Genomic DNA, 26095 nt, shown 5'->3' with positions numbered 1-26095 from the left:
GCATGCTATTAGTCACAGGTAAGGTCCCAGAGGCTGGAGAATAGTCAACATTGTTCCTTTCTTTAATAAAGACAACAAGTATAATCTGGCAAATTACAGGCCTCTGAACCTTACTTCAGTAGTTGGGAACTTATTGGAGAAGATTCTTAAGGATAATATTTAGTCACATTTGGAAAATATACAGATTTATTAGCCATAGACAGCATTACTTTGTGTGTGGAAGGTGGTGTCCCTCAAACTTGGTTGAGTTTTTTGAGGATATGACAAAGATGATTGATGAGGGCAGGGCAGTAGGTGTTGTCTATATGGACCTTAGCAAGGCCTTTGACAAGGCCTGTCATGACAGCCTGCTACAAAAACTGGAGTCCCTTGGGATCTGCAGTAAGTTGATAAAATGGATGTAGCACTGCTGAGTCATAGAAGACAGAGAGCAGCATTAGAAGGATGGTTTTCTGATTGGAGATTTGTGACCATAGGTGTTCCACAATGATCAGTGCTGGCACCCCTGTTTTTGTTTTACAAATGATTTGGAGGAGAGTGTAGGTGGCCTAATTAGTAAATTTACAGATGGCACAAAAAATAAGGGAGCTGTGAATATTGAGGGTGATTGCCGGAGGATTTGGAGGATATAGATAGCCTGGAGACTTGGGCAAAGAAATGGCAGATAGAGTTTAACCCAGATAAATGTGAGGTGATTTTGGAAAATCGAATACAGAGCAGAAATATACAGTAAATGACAGAACCATTAGTAGTTGTCAACATACTGAAGGATCTAGGGTTACAGGTCCACAGTTCCCTGAAAGTGGCAACACAAGTTGATAAGGTATCAAGAAGACATATGGCATGCTTGTCTTCACTGCTCAGGGCATAAAGTATACAACTGAAAAGTCATGTTGCAGCTATACAGAAATTTAGTCAGGCCACATTTGGAATATCGTGTGCAGTCCTGTAATCACACTACCAGAATAATGTGGCAACTTGGAGAAGATATAGAAAAAGTTTACCAGGGTGTTGCCTGGTTTGGAGGGTACTGGCTGTCAGGAGAGATTGGGCAAACTTGTGGTTTTCTTTCACTTGAACATGGAAGGTTGAAAAGTGACCTGATAAGACATTTACAAAATTATGAGAGGCATGGATAGAATGGGTAGTCTTTTTTCCCAGGGTAGAAATGTCAATTACCAGGGGACATAGATTTAATTAAAAGAGGGTACGTTTAATGAAGATGTGACAGGCAAATTCATTTACACATGCCTGGAATATGCTGCCAGTGGATGTGGTGGAGGTGGGTACAAAGCAATGTTTAAGAAGCATCTTGATAGATATATAATTAGGCAGGGAAATGAGGGATATGGACTGTGTAGAAACAAAAAGATTTTCAGTTCCAAAGGGCACCACGTGTTGGCACAGCCTTGGTGAGTCAAAGGGCCTGTTCCTATGCCATATTTAACTTTGTTCTTTGGTTCCCTCATCAACTGCTGCAGAGTCAGTCTAGTAATTTTGTCCTTCAAGACTTGCTCAGCTTGATCAGTAGTGTTGCTACTGAGCTACTGTTAGCCATGGATATTGACATGCTCACCCAGAATAAATTCTGTGCCATTGTCACCCTTAGAGCTGTCTCCAAGTACTGGTCAACATGGATAAGTGCTGATTCAATAGGTGGGTGGTAGGTGAGTCAGAGAGAGGTTTCCTTGTCCATGGTTGACCTGATGCCAAGAGATTTTATGGAGTTCAAAGTCATTATGGACGACTTGCAGGGCAAATTCTTTCTGACTATATTCCACTGTGCTGTTACCAGTGGTGTGCCTATCCAGCTCTTGGGAGATGACATACTCAAGGATGTTGAGACAAGAGACGATGTCAGGACACAGTGTACACAGTGTAATTCAGAAGGTACGGCTATGTCAAGCTATTGCTTGAGTACCCTGGACAGTTCTCTTTATTTTGACACAGATGGTTGAAATAACTTCAAGGAGGCAGACCCCAAATCCCATCGCCAAATCATCCTTTATTTACTTCTGCACAGTACATGGGTTCTGACCAGCCAGTTCAGAGCTGATCTCTAGAATGAGGACACTCTCTAATTCAGCCAGAGTTCCCTAATTAGACCAGGTTAACAACCCTAATCAAGGATCTCATAATAAATGAGATCCACCTGGCCCTCATTCCAATCACTACAGTGGTCCATCTGGTTTCATTCCTGTCTTTGGACTTTATGCCAGTTTGTTACAACCGAGTGGTTCACTGGGCCATTTTACAGGAAAATTAGGCATAAACCAACCTGTGTGCCTAAAGTCACATGCAAGCCTGAGCAGTAAGGATGGCATATTTCCTTCTCCAAAGGACATCTGTTTGAAAATGATGCCACAGAGGAGCTGTGGTCTGATTGGCTGATAAGTGACCTTATTAACAAATAAACTTAAATAGGAGTAGATTCAGAAAGGAGTATAATGAGTTAGGCACAATCCGAGAATAATATTTTTAAACACTAAATAAAATCTAATTAACTATATTAGAAATGACAGTACAGGGAAAGTGTTGTTCTTGCATGATGTAGGAGCTGCAGTGGATCCCGTTGTGAGCCACAGTGACCACATCTGCAGCAATGTCTGGAGCTTAAGGAACTCCACGAAGTGTTGATGAGCTGGAATCTGAGATTCAAAAACTGCAGCACATCCAGGAGGGGAAAAATTACCTTGACACTGTGTTCCAGGGCAGTGACACCCAAAAGCTTCAATATTTCAAATTTGGTCACCAAACAGGGATAAGAGGGTGTAACACAAGTGAGACAAGTAGATGGAACCTAAACGTAGCATTAGTGGAGCCTCAGCTCTTGACTTTGCCCAACAGACATGATGTTCTTACTAATACAGATAAGGAAGGTGTCTGCAGGAAGGATGGTCAAACTGATCACTGCATCTTGGCCCAGTGAGCTATTCAAGCAGGTTGGAGAACATAGAAATGTGATAGTGTAGGGTATTCTGTAATTAGGGGACAGATAGCATCCTGTGTGAGCATGACCGAGAGTCCGCATAATGTTGCCTACCTGGTACCAAGGTCAAGGACATCTCAAGTTGCCTTGAAAGGATACTGGAAAGGGATGGGGAGGATCCAATTGTTGTTGTTCATGTTGGCATCAACAACATAGACAAGAGATCATGTTTGGAGAATATCAGAAATTAGGAGCAAAATTTAATAAAAGGACTCAAAGATTGTAATGTCTGGAATATTATCTGAGACATGCGCAAATTGACAAAGATAAGAAGATTAGGGAAGTAAACACGTGTCTAAGGGAGTGATGTGGGATAGAAGATTTCCATTTGGTGGAGCACTTGTATTGGGACAGAAGTGAACTGTACCATTGGGGTAGGCTTTATCTGAGCTGATCTGGGACTGGGATGAATAGAATCCCTATAATGTGAAAAAAGGCTATTCGGCTCAGAAGTTCTCACCAACCCTCTGAAGAGAATCCCACCCACATCCATCCCCCTCCTCAACCCCACATTTTCCATGGCTAACATACCTAACCTACACATCCATGAATACTGTGGGTGATTTAGCATGGCCAAACCAGCTAACATGCACATGTTTGGACTGTGGGAGGAAACCAGAATACCCAGTGGAGACCCATGTAGACACAGGAAGAATGTGCAAACTCCAAACAGACATTCACCCAAGAGTGGAATTGAACCCAGGTCCTTGGTGCTGTGAAGTAGCAGTGCTAACCACTGCATCACCATGCTGCCCACCGAATCCCAGCGGAAAAGTTAAATAGGATTATCACAAGATTTTAAACTAATTAAAGGGGGAGAGGGCTCAGGAGAGGTTGTTAAAGTTTCCAGAACAAGTATTGGACAGACAGTATTGAAAGGGTCAGGAATCTAACTTTAGGTACATCAGCTAAGGGGACAACTATGAGAAGGGAGTAGTTAACATAGAACTGAGGGTGTTGTACTTGAATGAATGTAGTATGTAGTGCAGATTGAAATTGGCAAGTACTATGTTGTCAGTACCACAGACATGGTTGCAAGGGGATCCGTGCTGCGAACTAAATATCCAAGTATTCAAGTGGGCAGAGTTGAGGAACCGCAAAGGAATTAATACCCTGATGGGAGTGATGTACAGGCATCCTATCAGTAGTCAGGATGTGAGACAGAAAATAAATTAGGAGTAGAAAAGGCATGTAAGAAAGGCACTATTCTAGTCATCGTATGAAGGACTTCAATACGCAGGTGGACTGGGAAAATCAGGTTGCTTGGGGGTCTTAAGAAAAGGAATTCATGGAATGTCTATGAGGTTTTGTTTGGAGCAGCTTGGTTGGTATAGCCCAAGGCAATTCTGGATTTGGTGATGGGTAACGAAAAAGACTTAATTATGGAGCTTAAGGTGAAGGAGTCCTTAGGTGAGCAGTGATCATAAAGTGATAGAATTCATCCTGTACTTTGAAGCTGGATTCAGATTACAATTAAGTAAAGATATCTACAAATATATGAAGGACCTGGCCAGAGTGGATTGGAAAGGGGGCCTAAGAGGGAAGATAGTACAGCAACATTGGCAGGAGTTTCTGGGGTAATTCACGAGGTACAGCAGAAATTCATCCCAAAGAAGAAGCAGTAGACTAAGGGAAGGATGAGGCAACTATGGGTGACAAACAGAGTAAGGGATAGCAAAAGCGAAAGTATTCAATGTAGTAAAATTCAATGGAAAATGAAGGATTGTGAAGCTTTTAACAACCAACAGATGTCAACTAAAAAGCAATAAGGAGAGAGAAGATTAAATATAAGGGTAGTAAGATAAAATATTTCAAGAGTTCCTTATCATAGGTAAAAGATAGGCAAGAGTGGACATTGGACTACTGGAGAAATAGTAATGAGGAATAATGAAATGACAGAGGATTGAATAGTTACTTTACATCAGTTTTCATGGTGGAAGATAACAATAAAACATCAGAACTTCAAGAGAGTCAGGGAGCAGAGGCGAGTGTAGTGACCACCACTAAGGAGAAGATTTTGGGGAGCTGAAAAGTCTGAAGGTGGATAAATCAACCATACCGAATGGACTACACCTCAAAATTCAGAAGGAGATAGCTAAAGAGATTGTGGACGCATTCATGATGATCTTTCAGGGGTCACTTGAGTCCTGGATTGACCTGGACAACTGGAAAATGGCTAATTCAACACCCTTGTCTAAGAAGGGAGGGATTCGAAGACTGAAAATTACAGGCCAGTTAGCTTGACCTTGGTTGATGGTAAGATTTTAGAGTCCATTAATAAGGATCAGATTGCGAAGTGTTTGGAAGTATATGGGAATATAGGGCTGAGCCTGCATGGCTTCATCAAGGGGAGGTCATGCCTAACAAACCTGAGGGGGTAACAAGCAAGGCAAACAAAGGAGAGTCAGTGGATGTGATCTTTTTGATTTCCAGAAGTCCTCTGATAAGGTGCCGTACAGAAAGCTGCTAGATAATGTAAGAGCCCGTGGTCAAGTGGACAAGGTATTAGCATGAATAGAGAATTGGCTGACTGGCAGAAAGCAGAGAGAAGGGATAAAAGGGTCTTTTTTGGGATGGTAGCCAGTAATGGTGGAGTTCCGTAGGGTCCATGTTGGGACCACAACTATTCATGTTATAAATGAATGATGTGGATGAAAGACCTGAAGGCAAAGTTTGCAGCTGACACAAAGATGGGTGGAGGTACAGGTGGTGTTGAGGAAGCAGCGAGACTGCAGTAGGAGTTGGACAAACTAAGACAATGGGCAAAGAAATGACAGTTGGAATGTGGAAAAATGTGAGGTTATGCACTTTGACAAGATGAATAAAGGTGTGGACTATTTTCTAAATGGGGAAAAGCTTCAGAAATCTGAAGCACAAAGGGAGTCCTAGTAGAATTCTCTTAAGATTAACATGCAGGTTCAGTTGGCAGTTGAGAAAGTAAATGTAATATAAGCATTCGTTTTGAGAAGGCTAAAATACAAGAGCAGGATGGGCTACGGAGACTGTAAAAGGATCTGATCAGACTGCATGTGGAATATTGTGAGACGTTTTGGGCCCTGTATCTTAAGGAAGATGTACTGGCTTTGGAAGGATTCCAGAGAAAGTTCCAAGAATGATCTCAGGAATAAAGGGCTTATCATTTGAGGACAAGGTTGCTACTACCGAAGGATGAGGAGAGATCTGATTGAAACATATAGAATACTGAGAGGCCTGAGGATAGAGTGGATGTGGAGGAGAGCTTACCAGTAGTAGGGGAGACTAGCACTTAAGGGCAGAGCCTCAGAATGAAGGTGCACCCCTTTAGAACTGAGTTGAGGAGGAATTTCTTCTCTCAGAGGATGGTGAATCTGTGGTATTCATTGCTACAGAAGGCAAGGAGGCCAAGTCATTCAATGGCTTTAAGACAGAGGTAAATAGATTCCTGATTATTAAGGGGATGAAGTGTTATGGGGAAAAGGCAGGGGGTTGAGAAAAATATCACCCATGAGCAAATGGTGGAACAGACTCAATGGGCCCAAGAGCCTAATTCTGCTCCTGTATCTAATAGTCTTACATTAGTTAACCAGTTGGGTTTTTACGGCAATCAACAGAGATTGTATGGTCAACATTAGGCTAGATTTTTAATTTCAGATTTTATTTTAATTAAGTTCCATCATCTGACATGATGGAATGTGAACCCATGGCCTCAGAACATTTCCTTAGCATTCTGAGGTTCGAGTCCATTGACATTAGAACTGTGCTGCTGTTTCCAGAAACAGCTGCTTTAATTTTACACTATCAAAACCACAAATGATTTGGAACACCTCTATCAATCTCTCTTTAATATTTTCCAAAAAATCAGCGCATGAATATCCTGATTTGCATATAAAAATGGACTACAGCACCGAACTGAAGTTTGTTTTTAACATTTAGTTGTAGGCCAAATGCAAAATTAGACTGGCTGTATCAAAAGATGAAGTCGGAACATTGATGATGTAGTAATGGTGACATTACTGGATTAGTAATCTACTAATGCCTTTTATGGAGAGAAATCTGTCACCCTTATCTGGTCTGGCCTATTTGTTAACTGTCCTACTAAGCCACTCAATTGTATCAAGGTTGCTACAAAACTTTAAAAAGGCAATAAAATAGTTTGACAACTTAGTATCAGCCCATGCAATGAAAACTACAACAGCAAACTTAGCCCTGTTGACTCTGAAAAGTCCCCTTTATTAACATCTGGAGGAGGTGCCCAAATTTGGGAGAGTTGTCTCACAGACTAATTGACCAATAGCCTGAAATAGTCACATTCACAGAATGCTGCCTATCAGACCATGTGGTAGACACCACCATCACTATAGGAATTAGGACAAGAGCATCAGAAATAGGAGCAGAAGTAAGGCATGTGGCCTGTTGAGCTTTCTCCGTCATTCAATAAAATTATGGCTGATCTTTTTGTGGACTCAGCTCCAGTAACCTGCCCGCTCACCATAACTCTGATTTCCTTTAATGTTCAAAAATCTTAAAATTATTCAATGAGGTAGTGTCAGCTGCTTTACTGGACAGGGAATTTCACAGACTCACAAAACTTTGGGTAAAGAAGTTCCTTCTCAGTTCAGTCCTAAATCTGCTCTCCTTTATTTTGAAGCTATTCCACTTAATTCTAGTCTCATCTGCCAGTGGAAACAACTTCCCTGCTTCTATCTTATCTATTCCCTTCTTAATGTTATATGTTTTTCTAAGACTCCCTCCCCTCCTGCCATTCTTCTAAATTGCAATTAGTATAGTCCCAGTCTACTCAATCGTTCCTCATAAGGCAACCCTCTCAATTCCAGATCAGCCTAGTGAACCTTCTCTGCACCCTTTCCAGTGCCAGTATATCCCTCCTCAAGTTAGGAGTCCAGAATTGTAGATTGCAAGTGTGTGACCTCACCAACACCCTATAAAACTGCATCATAACCTCCTTATTTTTAAACTTCATCTTTCTGGCAATGAAGGATGATATTCCATTTGCCTTTTTAATTATCCACTGCACCTCAAAGCAACTTTATCCCTGTTAAATTCTGTCCCATCAGCAAAACAGATCCATTAGACGTGATGGCACAGTGGCTCACAGACAAGAAGGAGTTGCAGTGGGAGTCCCCAGCGTTGTCTCCAGGCCTCATGAAGTCTCACGGCATTGGCTCAAATATGGACAAGGAAACATCCTGCTGAGCACCACACAATAGCATCCCCTTCCTCAAAACCCCACACAACAGTGTGTACCATCTACAAGATGCACTGCAGTGACTCACCCAGGCTTCATTGACAGCATCTTCCTGAAATAACTCTACCGAGGCTGGTATCCCGTCACCCAGTCACCCTTTACTTACACATGCAGAGACCTTGACACTGATCCAGCTCCTTCAGAGGCAGCACTCAGAGTGAACATGATGTCTGACACTTGAGTTCTTATTTGTTAGTCTGGGTTTCTCAACTGAACCAGATTAATGGCCCCAAACAGGGAACTCATATTCAATTCGGTCTGACTGGCTGACCTTGTTGTAATCACTACACTTTCAAATCCATGATCTCTACCATTTGGAAGAACAGGGGCAACAGATGAATGGGAATACCATCATGAATGAATAAAATAAAATGCATTCTGTTTATCAACCTCATTTTAAAATTCCTCCTTTCCTGCAAGTTAAAATTGATCCCCAAACTTTTATAATCCATGCCTTGCCAACAGCTACCCCAGCAGAAATCTCAAGTTTCTGTAACTGGAAGGGAAACTTGGAAAATTCCTCCAAAAGAACACTGGGTGAAACAATACTTGAAATTTGTGCCTCCCTTTTGTTTAAAATTTTGCTACTTTTCCATAATGTCTGTCTCAGGAGAAATGAATGTGGGATTAGCTTGTCTGCTTAACTTGTTTCTCAAATAACAGCGGTGGAAATGAGTCTTCCCACTGATGCAGCGGTAGTGTCCCCACTTCTAGGCTGGTAGGTTTGAGTTCAAGTTCCACTTCTTCTGGAGGTGTGACATTATATGTCTGAGTGAGTTGATCAGTGGAGTTGGAAAGGGAAGCTGGTAATTGGAGGAGGAGAAAAAAAACAGCACAAATAGTGCTGGAGAAACTCAGCACATTTGGCAGTCTGTGAAAAGTAAAACCTAGTTAGTGTTTTCGTTTGTATGGCTCTTCTTCAGAATCAGTTTGAACCTAAAATGTTAACTCTGCTTCTCTCTCCACAGGTGCTGCCAAACCTATTAAAGTTTTCCAGCACTTTGTTTTTATTTCAGATCACAAACATCTACAGTACTTCATTTATTTTGTTTTGTTGACATAAGAAATATATTTGATTATATTTCCAGAAGGATTTTAATGTAGTTTTAATGCTTCTAATGGAAAAATTAGCTGAAGAGTATGCCTTCTAATCTAATTTGGAATTGTACAAAATTGGATACTTATTATGATACTGTAACATCTGCCATTTGATTATAGGAGTTCAAATAAAGAGCAAAGCCTGTGTCATAGGACTTTAAAAGCACACAATTTTATTGCCGGACTATCTATTGTATTGAGAGCATGCTAGTAATTTCAAAACTTCCAGTTACTCCCCCTCACAATTTGCCAGACTTTTCATACTACCAGCAAGGAATAATTGGAATTTATTTGATGTATCTGTGCCTGTATTATTCACATCCCATCAGTCAAAAAACAATAGAGGGAATTGTATGGTCCCCTGCTGGTATACTTGCAGTGGTGGATGTGTGGCACATAAAATGGAATGTGGTTAGCCTACTGTATTACTGCTCTAAGCTGTGCTCTATAATAAGGCGGGTGTAAGGCATCAGCCAGAATTCTGCTGTTAGGCTTATGAGACCCGGATTTTTGTTTTATTCATTCACAGGATAAGGGTGTCACTGGCCAGGCAACATTTATTGCCCATCCCTAATCGCCCAGAGGGCAGTTAAGAATCAACCACATTGCTGTGGCTCCAGAGTCACATGTAGGCCAGACCAGGTAAGAATCATTAGTGAACCAGATAGGTTTTTCCCAACAATTGACAATGGATTCATGGTCATCATTAGATTTTTAATTCCAGATTTTTAATGAATTCAAATTCCACCATCTATGGCGTGATTTAGCCCTAGCTCCCCAGAATATTATCTGGACCTACAGTCTAGTGATAATACCATGAGGCCATTGCCTCCCCGAGATTAGCCAATTAGTGACCAGTTGAGGAACTCATTCTGCCTTCAACTCCCCATAATACAGTAGATTGGGGAAGGGGGTCTGGTCATAATAATTTATTTTTCACAGTGTATCAAGTCACTAATGTTTCTGTCCTTCGGGCTGGCTGTCATTTTAAACTTATGCAGACATGAAACACCTGTAGCAGCAGCCAATTACTGATCTGTCCAGTGATAATTCTGAACCACAGGGAATTCATGTAACGATGAGGCTGATCCTGGAAATTGTATTCAAGTCAGCAGTCAGGCAATGAAAGTGTGCAAAACATTCTGTAATAATCCAAAACTACAGATCAAGCCAGAGAGAAAACTATTGACAAATTTGCAAATGTTTAACACAATGGTAAGATCCTTAAGACATAAAATCTGTCAAGGATTCCATAATACCTTCAATCACCTCACTCCACGTAACTAACCGAAAGCTCTAGTGTCAAGATAATTTGGTAAGGCACTTTTAGTACTTAATTGCTTCAGCTTGCTTATTGTATGATAAACCGATTTTAGATAAAAGAAGGAATGGATTGGCATGTAACATTCGCAGCAGCAAAAACACAAGCTGCCTGATAATACTAAAGAGGATATAGCACTAAACCCAGTCTATTGCAAACTGAAGTGTACTTGTCTTTAAAGTTTTCTTGTGTTGGTAGTGTATGTTTTACATATTCTTGCTCTTAATTTCATGTTCCTGGATTCCTCCAAAAGCTGGAATTAGTCTGCCCTTAGCTGCCATTGGGAGCCTTTGGTGTCAACGTGACTTCTACATCCTTCCTTTGTATTATGAAACAGTCTTAACTGGCTCCATCACATTTGCATTTACAACTTTTGTCAACTTTTTGCCACATATTCTATTATAGGGTGGTGAGGGTTTAGGATATGTCTCATCAAATTGTGTTTACTTCGTATTGGGTGCTGATCTGAATGCATATACATCTTCAAATCACAAAGAAGGTGATACAAAAATGCACAATGGGCTCCTCCATTAAATCTTGCAGTATATTTAAACAGAGAAATGTAGCCAATTGTATGATAATGAAATTCAAGATCCCCACAGGAATCGATTTTCAGCATCTGCTCTACTTTGCTTTTATTTAAACTGTGATGTTTGCTGAGTATCAGTGGCATTGTTTGCACAAAGTTAAAAAATAAATGTTCAAGCCAGTTATTGCAATTGACCCGTCATAATAATTGATCTCTTTCATGATTGTTCTGAGACTAGACAGTAGGCAAGTTAGATTGTTGGTTATGTTGGTGCCTTTGAGTTGAACTGGCAGGTTTTAGCAGTACAAATCACACATGAACCAGATATATATACAAGGGTATTACATTTGCAATATTAGCAATAACAACTCAATAAAAAAGAACAAATTCACGAGGGTTTGCAAAGTTATAGTAGTGAATTAAATATAACTTACATCATTGTGTCATGTCTTTGATGTTAGTTTATCCAGAAACGCTGATTTGCGGTCAACTTCAAAGTAATTCTATATTCTCTTTGTAGTCAAAAGAAAATAATTAAAATGGGAAACAGTTCATTGTGTTACAGTCCCTGAATTCAGACCTTTATGGAAACTTCTTTGATGACTTTTCATAAAACACTCACTGAATCATAATCAGCAAAACATTAATTCTTGTGATTCTATGCTCCTTTTATGACTAGAGATTTGACTTTCTTCCACAATTTTGTATTCAATCTAGAACCACCAACAGCTAATGGCTGTTAATTTTAACCTGTTCTGCTATGCAGCCAAGATGCATAGACGATTCATCTTGAGGCCCAGGTTAATACTCTAAGGACATGGGTTCAAATCCCATCAGTTAGGTAAGGGGTAAATGTAGGGGAATGGGTGGGTTGCGCTTCGGCGGGTCGGTGTGGACTTGTTGGGCCGAAGGGCCTGTTTCCACACTGTAAAGTAATCTAATCTAATCAGTAAATGGAAATTGAATTCAAGTGCTAAATCTGGAATAAAAAGCCCATCTCAGTGATAGTAACCATGTCGGCTATTACTAATTGTTATGAAATTTAATCCGGTTCACTAATGTTCTTTAGGAAAGGAAATTTGCCATTCATATTGATTTTGGCCTACATGTTACTCCAGATCCAAAGTAGTTGGCTCTTAACTGCCTTCTGATACTTACCTGATATCTGTAATTAGGAGTCTAAAAAAAGTTTGTCAATTTTTGTCATAAAAAACCTATCTGGTTCAATAATGTCCTTTAGGGAAGGAAAACTTCTGTCCTTTTTTGGTCTGGACTACATGTTACTCCAGACCGGCAGCAATGCGGTTGCTCTCTTAAATGGCCACTCTGTTGTACCAACAGCTAAAAAGTCTCAAAAAAGGAATGAAACCGGCAGACCAATTTGGCATTGACTAAGGCACCAGAAATGACAAAGGCAAACTCAGTCCTGCCAACCTGCAAAATTGACCTTGCTAAGGCCTGCAATCTACTGCCAAAATTGGAAAAGCTATCTCACAGACTAGTCAAGCAAAAGCCTAGCATAGTCATATTCATTGAATCATATCATACAAAAATATCCCATCCAATACCATCATAATCCCTGGGTATTTCCTGTCCCTCCAATAGGACAGAACAGCAGAGGTAACAGTACCGTAATAAACAGGAGGCAGTTGCATTGGGAATCCTCAACAGTCACTCCAGATCTTAGAAGTCTCATGATACCAGGTCAAATAAGGACAAGAAAAACTCCTGCTGATTACCACATACTGCTCTCCCCCTCGGCTGATGAATCAGCACTTCTCTATGCTGAACACCACTTGGAGGAAGCACTGAGGGTGGCAATGGCATAGAATATACTCTGAGTGGGGGACTTCAGTGTCCATCGCCAGGAGTGTCTCAGCAGCACCACTACTGATTGCAATGGATGAGACCTAAAGGACATAACTGCGAGACTGAGTCTGCAACAGTTGGTAATAGAACAAAAAGAAAATTATACTTGACCTCATCCTCACCAATCTGCCTGCCACAGATCTATTTATTGATAACTATATTGATAAGAGAGATCACTGCACAGTCCTTGTGGAGGTGAAGTCACATCTTCATATTGAGAATACTTTCTATCATGTGTGGTACTATCATGGTGCTAAATGCAATAAACTTCAAACAGATCCAAGTCTGGGCATCCACAAAACATGTTCACTACCAGCAGCAACAGAACTGTTCTCAATCACAATCTGCAACCAAATGGCCCAGCATATCTCCACTCCACTAATACCATCAAGCCATGGGATCAACATTTCTTTAATAGAAGTTGCAAGAGGACATGCCAGGAGGACCACCAGGAAAAAGAGATGTCAATGTGGTGAATCTACAAAACAGGACCATTTGCATGTTAAACAGCAAAAGCAATAAGTTGTCGACAGAGTTAAGTAATTCCTAAACAATGGATAAGATCTAGATTCTGCAGAATTGCCACATTCAGTTGTAAGTAGTGATGGACAATTCTGGAAGCCCCAACAACTCATTGGAGAAGGCAGCCTCACAAATCTCACTTAAAAGCAAAATAATGCAGATGCTGAAAATCTGGATAGAAACAAGAAGTGCTGGTGAAACTTAGCAAATCTGACAACACGTATGGAGGGAGAAACAGAATTAATGGTTTGAGTCCTGCATGACTCTTCTTTGAATTAATAATATCCTTTCGGGAAGGAAAATTGCTGTCCATTTCCTCACACCCTCCTTCCTGCATGGATTCCATTCCATTTTCCTAGTTTCTCTGTTTCTATTGTAACAGTTCTAATTATGCTACTGGGGTGCTTCTATTCCACTGGGGTGCCTCTGACATGTCGTCTTTTTTCCTCAACTGGGACTGTTCTCCCAACGCTGTAATTAATAGAGCCCTCAATCATGTCCAATCCATCTCTTGCCATTTCTGCCACCTCCAATAGGGTATCGCCACCAAGTATATCTCCACCGTCAGCATTCTGCCGGGATCATTCCCTCATGACATATTGGTTCACCGTTCCATTATTCCTAACGGGTCCCCACTCTGCCATGGCACTTGCCCATGAAATTGCAGAAGATGTAACACCTGCCCATTTCCTCTTCAACATCCAAGGCCCCAAAATACCTTCCAGGTAAAGCAGCATTTTTGTTGTACTACTCAAAATAAGATCTCAGTTACAAGGACAATGCTCTCTTATCCTCAATTCTTTCTGAGATCCTATCCTTCTTCATGTATTCCCTTGCCTTGATGGCTTGCCCAAATTGATGGCATTGTCGCGTTTCTCGAAGGCCACTTTGAAGGATGCTTACCCCAAGATCAGAAGCTGAATGTCCTTGACTACTGAAGTACTTCCCAAATGCAAAGGAACATTCCTGTCTGGTGATCGTTGTGCAGTGTCCATTCATCCGTTGTTGTAGCGTCTGCATAGTCTCACCAATATACCATGCCTCAGCGCATCCTTGCCTGAAACAAATAAGATAGACAATATTAGCCAAGTCACATGAATATCTGCTGTATAAGTGGTGGGATGTGTTCCCACGTGTGATGGTAGTATCCATGTCGATAATCTGGCATGTCTTGCAGAGGTTGCTGTATGGCAGGATTGTATGGTGTCATGGTTGTCATGAAGGCTGGGTAGGTCACTGCAAGTGATCTCCTGTTCCCTGGATGCTGCCTGACCTGCTGTGCTGTTCCAGCAATAAAGTTTCAACTTTGATCTCCAGCATCTGCAGACCTCACTTTCTCCACTGCAAGTGATGGTCTGTTTAAGGTTTGGTAGTTGTTTAAAGGTGAGAAGTGCAGGCTAACTGTTCATTGTCATCAATGATCTGTTAAAGGCTGTGAAGAACATGGCATAGGTTCTCCACTCTTGAGAAATATTGGATGATAAACGGTACTCTATTTGTCATGTCCTATGTCTGTCTTCTGAGGAGACAGTTGCCATTTTTCATTGCAGCATGTTGGAACTGGCAGTTAATGAGTTGAGCATCACATCCGTTCTATTGAGGGCATCTTTCAGCATCTTTACGTATCTATTGTGTTCCTCCTCATCTAAGCAGATCTGGTCTATATGCAGAGCTTGTCCATACAAGGTGGTCTCTTAAACATGTTTAGGGTGGAAGCTAGAGAAGTGCAGCATCATGAGGTTATCAGGTACTCAGGTACTGAGGTGTCCATCCTTGATGGAGATACGTGTGTCCAAGAATGATACTGATTCTGAAGAATAGTCTATAGTAAGTCTGATGGTGGAATGAAATTTGTTGATATCATTGTATAGTCATTTCTGTGATTCCTTGCCTTAAGTCCAAAGGAAGAAAATATCATTGATGTATTTGGTGTATAGCATTGGTTGGAGGTCCTGTGAAGCAAAGAAGTCTTACTTGAACTTGTGCCTGAAAATGTTGGCGTATCGGGGTGCAAATTTATTCCCCATGGCTCTTCCATGTGTTTGGATGAAGAGCTTGTTGCCAAAGGTGAAGATGTTGAGGTTGATGGTTCCTCAGGGGACTGCACACAGATCCAAGCCCATCACAGCACATACATCTCAGCCACACATAAGGTAAGGATGAGTAATGGAAGGCTAAAGTTATAGGGACTTCCATAGTCGGTTGATCCACAGGCATTTCCGTGACATTAAATGTGACTCCAGGATTGTGTTTGCTTAAATGCCATGGTTAACAATATCAAATAGAGTATCCTTCTGGGGGAGTGGAGGACCAGCGGCGGATGTATCTGCTAGAGGTTGTGATCTAGGTTGGGTACCAATGACATAGTTAGGAAGAGGAATAAGGTCCTGAGGTTTCAGGGAGTTTTGAAGGAAATTCATAAGCAGGACTGCAAGAGCAGTAATCTCAGGCTTACTTACAGTGCCGTATTCTACTGAGCATTGAATGATTGAATACGTGGCTGGAGAACTGATGTAGGATGAAAGACATCAGAATTCTCATGAATTGTAATTGGTTGTGGGGCAGGTGGGACCCATACAATCTGGACTGGGTTACATCTTAACTGGAGATTTGCTGGTGCTGTTGGAATGAATTTATACTAGCTTGTCATGGGTTTGGGAACCTGAGAGGTGACCAAAAATTAGAAGAAAGTAAAGTTGATAAAAGAAAGTTGAAAAGATGCTAGGCACACCAGAAGACAGGAGAAACAAAGCATTGGTTATGCTGCAACTGTAAAATTATGTCAAAAATAGGAAGTTAAGGACAACTCCACCTGAATGCACGCAATATTCACCACAGGATAGACTATACAAAGACACCAATAGAGGTACATAGGTATGATCTTGTTGGTATTACAGAATCATATTTGGATGGTGACCAGGACTGGGAACTGAACATGTTCAGGAAAGACAGATAAAAATAGAAACATAGGAGTAGGAGGAGACCATTTGTGACCTTGAGCCTGCTGCACTATACAATATGATCGTGTCTAATCATCCAACTCAGTAACCTGCTCCAAATTTCTTCTCATACCCTTTAATCTCTCCAGCCTTAACAATTACATTTAACTCCTTCTTGAAAACATTCAATGTTTTAGTCTCAACTGCTTTTTGTAGTAGAGAATTCTACAGTCTCACCACTCTCTGGGTGAAGAAATTTCATCTCAGCTCAGTGCTAAATGGCCTACTATGTACCTTCAACTGTGACATCTTGATCTGAACTCCCCAGTCATTGGGAACATCATTCCTGTTTATACACTCTAGTCTTGATAGAATTTTACAGGTTTCTGTGAGATCCCTCTCATTCTTCTAAGTTCCAGTGAATATATTCCCAACCAATCCATTCTCTCTTCATATGTCAGTCCTGCCATCCCAAGAATCAATCTGGCAAACCCGTTTGCACTCCTTCTATATCTAGATGAAGAGACTAAACCGTACATAATAGTCCAGGTATCATCCCACCAAAACTCAGTACAATTGCAACAAGGCTGTACTCAAATTCTCTTGCTATGAAGGCCAATGTAGCATTGGTCTTCTTCACTGCTTGCTGCCTGCAGTGACTGGTGTACAAGGAAAGCCAGGTCTCATTGCACATCCTTCTTTCCCAATCTATCACCATTCAGATAATCTAATTTTCTGTTTATGCTACCAAAGTGAATAGTTTACATTTATCCACATTATACTTCATTTGCCATGCATTTTCCCACTCCCTCAACTTGAAGCATCTCTGCACAGTTCACCCTCCCACCAACTTTGTGTCACTTGCAAACATGGACATATTGCATTTAGTTCCCTCATTTAAATCATGAATATATGTTGCAAATAGCTGGGGTCCATGCACTTTTCCCGGCAGTACCCCACTGGTCACTGCTTGCCTCTCATGAAAAGAATAATTTATTCCCATTCTTTGTTTCCTGTCTGCCAAACAGATCTCTATTCATATCAGTAAACTATCCCCAGGGCCATGCACTGTAATTTTACATGCTAATCTCTTATGTAAGATATTAGTGAAAGTCTTCTGGAAGTCCAAATAAACCACATCCATTGGATACCCCTTATCAACTCTACAAGTTACATGCATGAAAAATTCCAGTAGATTCGCTGAGTTCCTTTTGTAAATCCATGCAGACTTTATCGAACCCTGTCAGCATTTTCCAAGTGCTATTAAATCTTTTATAATACATTGTCCCCACTACTGATGTCAGGATAACTGATTTATAATTCCCAGTTTCCTCGTTGCCTTCCTTTTTAAGTAATGAGGTTAGAATTGCTATCCTCCAATTCATAGGAACTGATCCACAGTCTGTAGTATCTTGAAAGATGACCACCACTGCATCTATTATTTCCAGGGTTACTTCCTTATATCACCTGGGATGTAGATTATTGAGACGTGCAGATGTATTGCCTTTACTTTTGTCATTTTTCGCAACATCATTTCTCTACTAATACTGATTGCCTTCAGTTGCTCCCTCTCACTAGACCCTGTGTTCCCCAACTTTTTGAGGTATTATTTGTCTTCTGTTTGTGAAGATTGAATCAAAATATGTATTTACATGGTCAGCAATCTTTGTTCCCCATTAAAACTCCACTGTTTTGACTGTAAGGAGACAGGAGCTAAGTGCCCAGATGGCTAACATTTCCCTGACTATATTAGTTCTTTTCCTCTGAATAACTGTAATGAAGCCACAAAATTGTTACCCATTCCCCGAACTGCAGAAGTACAGATTCCCTGACCAGAAACACTCTGAGAGAATGCCTGTCGGTGGATAAGCAATAATGCCCTTCAATGGACAAGCAATAATGCCCTTCAATGACACACTGTTTATGAGAAGCATAAAGCTGGCACAAATTATGCTGGTGTTGAAATGGAACCAACCTGATTTCTTATTTATTGAGAAACTTATAAGAAATCTCCCAGAATGAGAAATCAAAGTGGCCAGGGAAAATTAGTTGAAATAAATTAAAAGTCAGAAGAAGATTATACTGGAGAAACTAATGGTGCTAAAAGTTGATTAATCCCAAATACTTGATAATTAACATCCTAATGTGCTGGGGGATGGGGCAATAGGGATTATCAATGTATTTGTGATTATTTCCAAAATTCTGTAGACTCTGGAAAGATTCCTCCAGGTTGGAAAGATGCAAATGTCACCCCACTATTTAATAAGGGAACGAGAGAGAGACAGAGCGAGAGAGAGAGAAAGAGAGAGACAGGAATCTACAAGCTTGGTAGCCTTTCATCAGTGGTAGGAAAAATGCTAGAATCTATTGTAAAGGATGTAACAAACAGACACAGATAATAATGATCTGATTGAGCACAGTCAGCATGGATTTGTGAATGGGAAATTGTGTTTGATTATCTTGTGAATATTCTCATGGTGTTACTAACAAAACTGGTAAAGGAAGCCAATGGATGAAGTATATTTGGATTTCAGAAGACCTTTTATAATATGCCCCTGAGAAAGTTGGTTAGAAAACTTTAAGAAGAGGTAACTTACGGTCATGGATCAATGATTGACCAATCTACGAGAACAGACAGCAGGAATAAATGGGTTATTCGCTTGTTAGCAGGCTGTGACTAGTGGGGCACAGCAAGAATTGGTACTTGGGCCTCACCTGTTCACAATATATAACAAAGATTTGAATGGAAGGATCAAATGCAGTGTTTTTAAATTTGCCGATGATACAAAGCTAGGTGGAAATGTGTGTTGTGAAGAAGGTGTAAAATAGCAACAGAACATTTTGTGAGGTTATCCACTTTGGTAGGAGGAATAAATATGCAGAACGTCTCTTAAATGGTAAGCAGTTGGAAAATATAGATGTACAAAGGGGCCTAAGTATCCTTGTTGATAGGTCACTGAGGCTAATATGCAGGTTCAACAAGCAGTTCCAAAGATTAATGGAATGTTAGCCTTTATTGCAAGAGCACAACAGTAGCGAAATCGTGCATCAATTGTATAGAAGCTTGGTTAGGCCGAACTAGGAGTACTGTGTGCAGTTTTGGTCTCCTTGTCTCAGAAAATATATTGTTACCATAGAAGGAGTGTAACAAAGGTTTTTGTTCCTGGGATATAAGGTTTGTCCTATGAAAGGATATTGGGCAAGCTGGACCAGTATTCTCCAAACTACATAAAAGGGTAGTCAAACGTAAATGCAGATAATATACTTCCTCTGGTTGGGGAGTCTAGAATTTAAAAACAAGGAAGATGCCACATCAGTCCAAGGTGAACAGAAACATTTTTACTTCAAGGGTTGTTTGGAATTTGCTACCCTGGAGGGCTGTGGAAGCTCAGACTTTGAGTATGTTTAGGATAGCGTTTGATAGATTTATGATGACCAATGGTGCATAGAGTTATAGGAATGGGGTGTATAAAAGGCATTTAAATTCTTGATCAGCCATTATCATTTTTAGTGGCAGAGCAGGCTCAATGGGCTGAATGGTCTACTTCTACTCCTTTATTTCTATGTTCTCAATGGAAGTTAAGAATAGGTTGTAACTGCTGGTCCAGCCAGTGATGCTGTCCTTCATGAATGACTAACTAAAACAAACTGACCTAGCAACGTATGCAGCTCATAAGCAGATAGGCATGAACCTCATTTGTTGAAGACACTGATTACAATTTCAAATCAACAGTTTGTGGATCTCAGTAACTTCTCTACCAAATTTACACAGCAGTAAAAAGATACATGGAGAAATAAGGGACAGACTAATCTAGTTATGTTTCTTTCCTTATAGGGCCTGAAGACACAGTGGGTTTCTTCCAACTTATACATGGAAAACCAACACCTATGTTAATTGCCATGGATTTACACTCTCATTCCCAATCTCAGGGTGGCTAATCCCACGGTCTACCTGCTATTATAACGTCATAGAGGTATACAGCATGGAAACAGGCCCTTCAGCCCAACTCGTCCATGCCAATCAGATTTTGTAAATTGAACTGGTCCCATTTGCCTGCATTTAATCCACATCCCTTTAAACCTTTTTATCCATGTACCTGTCCAAATGCCTTTTAAGTGTTGTAATTATACTCATGTCTATTACTTTCTCTGGCAGCAATCCATACACATGCCACCCTATGTGTGAAAAAGTTGCCCATGAGGTTCCTTTTAAATCTGTTCCCTCCAGTTTTGGAGTTCCCTTCCTTGGGGAAAAGACTGCCGATTCACCTTATCTCTGCCCCTCGTGATTTTATAAACCTCAATAAGGTCACCCCTCAGCTTCCTAAACTTGAGGAAAAAAGTCCTAAACTATCCAGCTTCTCTTTATAACTCAAACCTTCCAGTCTCAGTAATATCCATGTAAATCTTTTCTGCAACCTTTCCAGTTTAATAACATCCTTCCTTTAGCAGGGTGAGCAGAATTGTATGCGGTACTCCAAATGTTGCCTTACCAATGTCTTGTGTGGCAGTACCATGACGTCAGCTCCTGTACTCAATGCACTGACCATTGAAGGCAAACGTGCCAAGCACCTGATACACCACCTTGTCTGCTGATGAAGCCACTTTCAAGGAACAATGTACCTGCACCCCTAGGTCTCTATGTTCCAGAACACTCAGACATTAACTATGTAAGACCTTCCCTGGTTTGTCTAACCAAAATGCAACAGCTCACATTTATCTGAATTTAACTTCATCTGCAATTCCTCGGCCCACTGGCCCACTTGTTTAAGATCCCATTGTACTCTTAGATAACTTTCTTCACTGTCCATTCTACCACTAATTTTGGTGCCATCCACAAAATTACTAACCATGCCTCCTATGTAATTATTTATATAAATGTTGGACAACAGTGGATCCAGTCCTGTTATTGCAGCTTACCACTGGTCATGGGTCTTCATTCTGAGCAACATCCTCTACCACCACCATTGTCTCTTATTGTCAAGCTAATTTTGGATCCAATTAGCTTGTCAGTAAGAATTAGCTCTCCTTGGATCCCATGTGATCTAACCTTACTAACCAGTCTACTATGTGGTACTTTGTCGAAGGCTATGCTAAAGTCCACGTAGACAACATTTACCACTTTTCATTCATCCAACTTTTTGATCACATCTTCAAAGATCTCAATCAAATTTGTGAGTCACAACTTCCCACTCACAAAGTCATGCTAACTATCCCTAATCAGTCTTTGCCTTTCCAAATGCAGGTAGATCCTGCCTCTCAGAATCCCTTCAAACAACTTACCTACCATTGATTTTAGGCTCACTGGTCTGCACTTCCCTGACTTTTCCTTGAAGCCTTTCTTAAATAATAGCACAACATTAGTTATCCTGCAGTCTTCTGGAACCTCACCTGTAGCTGTCAATGAAATGAATATCCCTGGTAGGGACCCTGCAATTTCTTCCATAGCTTCATACTATGTCTGGGGATACACTTGATCAAGTCCCAGGGATTCATCTACCTTTATGCATTTTAAGACCTCCAGCACCTCCTCTTCTGCTTTCAAAGACTGGGCTTATTATGTGGAACAAATGCATTACTTTTTCTAGGAAAATGATATTGTGGAAGATGATGAAGGCCACCTGATGAAGGAGCAGTGCTCTGAAAGCTAGTGCTTCCTGTTGGACTATAACCTGGTGTTGTGTGATTTTTAACAAAAAGCAATGTCTAATTCTCCTGACAGCTTGTGGACCCGCAGCTTTTTGGTCATTAAGAGCCTAACTCTCCCTGAGGCACCAGACATTAAAACCTTTCAAGAGTTGACAGATTTAGGTAAGGAACATTATGACCCCCCAAGCTTCCTCTAATTCTGAAACACTATCAGTTTTACTTGGCAATTTGGGAACTAGGGGAATCTGTATTGAGAATTTTGACTAAGTTAAGATGACTGGCAAAGGCATGTGACTTTGGTTTAACTCATGAGATGCTGGGAGACCATTTGGTATGTGGGATTAATGATGTAATCACGAAAAAATATCTACTAGCTGAAGTCCAACTAGACTTCAAACAGGCACTACAACTGGCTTTATCATTGGAAAATGCAGTAAGGGGAGTATATGTGTTGCAAAATATTCCGATGGAATTGGACACTCTCGCCAGTCCGACTGACCTTGGGTAAATCCACTTGAGTGAAGAATATAGCCTCATTCAGGATATATTCTGAACAGAGGGACTCTAGGTCAGCTCACAGCAAAACCCTAAAATAAAGCCAATCCTTGGTCAAATAGTTAAAATATTTTTCAGGATCTGGGCCAGCAAGCCATTACACTTGCTGCTGGTATGCCGACTCAAAACAGCAGAAGAGTCCCACTAGACCTAAATTGAGTAAGATAACTCATAAGCCAGGTTCCAGGAGACTGCACACTCTGGAAGGTCCACCTACATCAGGTTTAGAACAGTTACGGTGTTCAGCAACTTCCAAATCAGAACCAATCAAAATAAATATCTGGTTAAAGGGCACCTGGTCCGAATTGAGATTGAAGTTGGCATTGCCGTTCAGTGATTGCAGAACAAGTCTTTAACAAAATTCATTCTGGACTCCAGTCCTTAAGTTTGATTAAGACCTTGACTGGATTGAGAACCTATACCAGTGAACCTTCACAGATTAAGGGTACAACTTCAGTTCTGGTCTCCTATGAGAAACAGCTGGTTCAGTTCCCACTGACTGTATTAAAAGGATCAGGCCCAATCTTGGTTGAGACAGATTCACCCTCATTGGCTCAATATTTTCCTATTATAAAGTAGCAGCCTGAATGAAGTCCTAATTAAATACTCAGAAGTTTTCCAGGAAGGTCTATGGACGATCAAAGGAGCCAAGGCCATCTTACTTGCTTGAATTTGTAAAGCCTGCCCAGTGCTATTTGCTTTACTGGCTGATGTAAAGGTTGGAAAGCAAAGGAATCATCAAACCAGTCCAGTTTGCAGAATGGGTAGTACCGATTGTACCAACTGTGAAGCCCAACGGGTCGGATCACCTTTGTGGGGATTTTAAAATAATGGTAAACTGCTTTTTGTAATTAGATAAATGCCCAATCTTTGGAAGGTCCACCTACATCAGGTTTAGAACAGTTACGGTGTTCAGCAACTTCCAAATCAGAACCAATCAAAATAAATATCTGGTTAAAGGGCACCTGGTCCGAATTGAGATTGAAGTTGGCATTGCCGTTCAGTGATTGCAGAACAAGTCTTTAACAAAATTCATTCTGGACTCCAGTCCTTAAGTTTGATTAAGACCTTGACTGGATTGAGAACCTATACCAGTGAACCTTCACAGATTAAGGGTACAACTTCAGTTCTGGTCTCCTATGAGAAACAGCTGGTTCAGTTCCCACTGACTGTACTAAAAGGATCAGGCCCAATCTTGGTTGAGACAGATTCACCCTGATTGGCTCAATATTTTCCTATTATAAAGTAGCAGCCTGAATGAAGTCCTAATTAAATACTCAGAAGTTTTCCAGGAAGGTCTATGGACGATCAAAGGAGCCAAGGCCATCTTACTTGCTTGAATTTGTAAAGCCTGCCCAGTGCTATTTGCTTTACTGGCTGATGTAAAGGTTGGAAAGCAAAGGAATCATCAAACCAGTCCAGTTTGCAGAATGGGTAGTACCGATTGTACCAACTGTGAAGCCCAACGGGCCGGATCACCTTTGTGGGGATTTTAAAATAATGGTAAACTGCTTTTTGTAATTGGATAAATGCCCAATCTCTGGTCTAGAGGGTTTATATGCAAAGTTGGCAGGAAGATGCTGTCCTTCACCAAGCTGGACATGAACCAGGAGTACTTGCACTTGTGGTTAGATGAGGATTCCCAGAAGTATGCCTCAATTAATGCCCATAAAGGTTTATACTAATATACGAGACTGCAATATATTTGTGTGTCACCAGCCTTTGCAACTTTTCAGCAGGTGATGGAGAACATTTTACAAGGTCTACCCCAATTTGCCATTTATCTAGATGACATGTTAATAACAGGGAAGACTAATAAGGAGCACTTAGAGAATTTGGACACAGTCCTTATACATTTCTCCCAGGCAGGCATATATGTTAGAAGGGAAAATGTGTGTTTCAGGCACCCCAAGTGACGTACTTGAGCTACAGAATTGACAAGACTTGGTTACACCGGGTGCCTCAGCTCCCACACCTGTACCAGAGCTTAGGTCTTTCCTTGGGCTGGTGAATTATTGTGGAAAGTTCATACAAAACCCAGCCTCCATCCTGGCACCTTTGTATCAACTTTTACAAAAGGGTCACCCTTGGAAATGGTCATGTTGCCAAGCTATAGCTTTCAGGGAAGTGAAGAAACAGCTATCATCCTCGAAGGTATTAGCAGGCTATGATCGTAAGTGAGGTCGAGATTTGAAATGCAATGCCTCCCCATATGGCATTGGGGTAGTATTAGCTCCTAGGTGGCTCAGTGGAGAGGAACGTCTAATAGCGAATGCATCCAGGACTTTGGCTAGTACACCCAGATAGAGAAGGAAGGTTTGACAGTCATATTTGGAGTCAAGAGGTTCCACCAATACTTTTATGGACATAAATTTGTGATGATAACAGACCACATACTCCTGCTAGGTCTACTTAAAGAGGACAAGGCAGTGCCACATAACTTCAGGCTCAGTTCAACAGTGGGCACTATTGCTAAGTGCTTAAAATTACAAGTTGGAATACCATCCAGGAGGCTATAAAACAAGTACAGATGCATTGAGCTGCCTCCCACTGGCAGATACACCACCAGTGGTACTGCCACTGCAAGAGTCTGTAATAGTTTCAATCTTTCTGGACATACTTCCAGTCACAGCTGACAATATCAGACTTTAGATGCAGAACAATTTGGTCCTGGTAAAACTGAAACAGCTGGTGGTGATGGAGGAAACCAAATGCCATCACATCCAGAACTGAAACTCTTTGCACCCAGAGAGGCCAGATCAAAGTTCTTATTACGGACAGCAAGAGTGATTGTCCTGAGCAAAGGTTGCAGCCCAAAACTGGATGAACCACACCAGGGTCGTCCAGGGATTTCGAAAATGAAGATGTTGGTGAGAAGTTATGTCTGGTGGCCAAGATTAGAAGCAGACATAGCCACATTGGTGGTGCTGAGCACAGAGTGTCAACAAGGACAAAAATTACCACCTGCAGCCTTTAATTTCAAAAATATACCTATATCTATATAAAGTTAAAAATCATGCAACACCAGGTAAGAGTCCAACAGGTTTAATTGGAAGCACACTATCTTTTAGAGCATCGCTCCTTCATCAGGTGGTAGTGGAGGGCTCAATCCTAACACAGAATTTATAGCAAAAATTTACAGTGTGATGTAACTGAAATTATACATTGAAAAATTGATTGTCTGTTAAGCCTTTCATCTGTTAGAATACTATGACAGTTTCACTTCTTTCACAAAACCTTTTTTTTAAAGTTGCATTCTCAGGTTAGCTGTTAACAATGGTGATAGCTAGACAATATGTTGAAGGTGTTAGCCCCCGTGTTCTCTGTCTATGCCATGATGTCAAGATTGATTCTAATCTAAAAAGTGAGATAACGGAGT

Source organism: Chiloscyllium plagiosum, chromosome 6, assembly GCF_004010195.1.
Source record: "Chiloscyllium plagiosum isolate BGI_BamShark_2017 chromosome 6, ASM401019v2, whole genome shotgun sequence".
Taxonomy (NCBI): Eukaryota; Metazoa; Chordata; class Chondrichthyes; order Orectolobiformes; family Hemiscylliidae; genus Chiloscyllium; species Chiloscyllium plagiosum.
Note: the sequence above shows the minus strand (reverse complement) of the source record.